At 29.6% G+C, this 1,741-nt stretch overlaps 1 non-coding gene across 1 annotated transcript; it reads left to right on the top strand.

The window, feature by feature from the left end:
• The first annotated feature begins 1,026 nt into the window (after nt 1–1,026).
• Nucleotides 1,027–1,166, top strand: LOC113380724. The gene has a single exon (XR_003367478.1). It is a non-coding gene; the product is annotated as a U11 spliceosomal RNA (small nuclear RNA).
• Nucleotides 1,167–1,741: the final 575 nt, after the last annotated feature.

The following is a 1,741-nucleotide window of genomic DNA, read 5'->3' as shown; positions in this document are numbered from 1 at the left end:
TAATCTTTTAGAAGAAGTATCAAATATATTATTTTATACCTGTACAGAAGAATTTTATATATAAGATATATATATATATATATATATATATATATATATATATTGATGAGTTATTTAGAATCGGGCAGTAACACCAAGTAAAAAAAAACTAAAGTAGTTTTGAAATACTTTATTTATCCATACGTTTCGGTCTTCATCGAGACCATCATTCAGTGGAAAAACTAAAAGATTTTATATGATGTAGGAGGAAAATAATATAAAGTTATAGAACTTATATATAAGTACTTATAGAATTAATTATACAAAAATATACTACACTATTACACTGCGTATAAATTAATAGCTTGGTTTATCACAGTGTAATAATGTAGTGTATTTTTGTATAATTAATTCTGTAAGTACTTATATATAAGTTCTATAACTTTATATTATGTTCCTCCTACATCATTAATAATAATCCATGGTATCAGGATCCTGATACCATGAATTATTAAAATTTTCAATTTAACACTAAAATTAACTGATTTTTCCACTGAATGAAGGCTAGGATTATAGCCGAAACGTATGGGTTTAAAATAAATTTTTGAAAGAAATTCATGTTTATTATTGATGTTATGCCCGATTATTAGACTTTGTTAATATATATATATATATATATATATATATATATAATCACGAAATAACATAAATGCCATAAAGTGCAAAAAACGGAAGATGTTATTTATTTAATTATCTAACATTCGTTGGGTTCTATTCGGTACATCTTTGATGCGATCCTAAGAAATAAGCATCATTTTTTGTCATAACTGTAAAAATATTACAAACGGCCTCTAATAATTAAATTTCTTTAATATTAATGATATACTTTTAAGTTGATGCAGCAATCGCTCGATTGCTCGACAGTCGATATCTGGTTTGGACCTAAATTTGACAATTGCTGCTTCGCTCCCTATCCTATCCTTTCTCCTTCAGATGACTCTGCTGTGCTCCGTTCGTCATATACGGCCATCGTGGCCTGCTTCGATTAAAAAGAGTACTCGACACTGTGGGTTCGGCTCGCTGCGCCCCCCACAAAGGGGGCTCTCGTCCGATTGGGTATGGCCATCAAGACATACTCAGTACATCATTTTTGGAAACCGGCGTCTGTCGGCTGCCAATATACACCACATGGAGTCCCCACCACAAAATTCCCCAAAATATTAACATAATTTTCCACATTGTGTAATACATTGTTATGTTGCTATGAAAGCTCCGCCAATAAGTAATCGGCTATTGGCGACAAACAAATGATCTAAAATTAGAAATCTAGAAGAAACTAACTAGTAATTAATTGTATTAGTTTTAATCTAACTATCAGCGACAAAGACGATACTAATCAACAAGAAACGCTTTACTGATTTTTATTGATCATTTAATTCAGAATAGATTTGGCTTTTTAAGTTCACTTGAAATTTTGAAAAATCAGACTGATTAGCAGTACCTTTATTCCTTCGTTCTCGGATAATTCATCTCACATTTATTAATCTTGTCTTATTGTTAGTTCATAGATAAGCAAGTATAAATAGATCACAAATTACGACTGCTTTGATTTTTATTGCATCATCATTGATTAAATTTTAATTGTTTTAGCAATTTATAGAGGTTGCCTCCACCTGTAGTACGTAAATTTACCCTTAGATTTAATTTTAGATAAGATTACATTACATGAAAAAATATTATACGTACATTTATTATAATTAGA

The sequence above is a fragment of the Ctenocephalides felis genome, unplaced genomic scaffold (genome assembly GCF_003426905.1).
Source record: "Ctenocephalides felis isolate EL2017-DRISC unplaced genomic scaffold, ASM342690v1 CF-g0.4_SCAFFOLD_02349, whole genome shotgun sequence".
Lineage (NCBI taxonomy): Eukaryota > Metazoa > Arthropoda > Insecta > Siphonaptera > Pulicidae > Ctenocephalides > Ctenocephalides felis.
The sequence above is the reverse complement of the archived record's forward strand: the minus strand, read 5'-3'. Positions and strand labels throughout refer to the sequence as shown.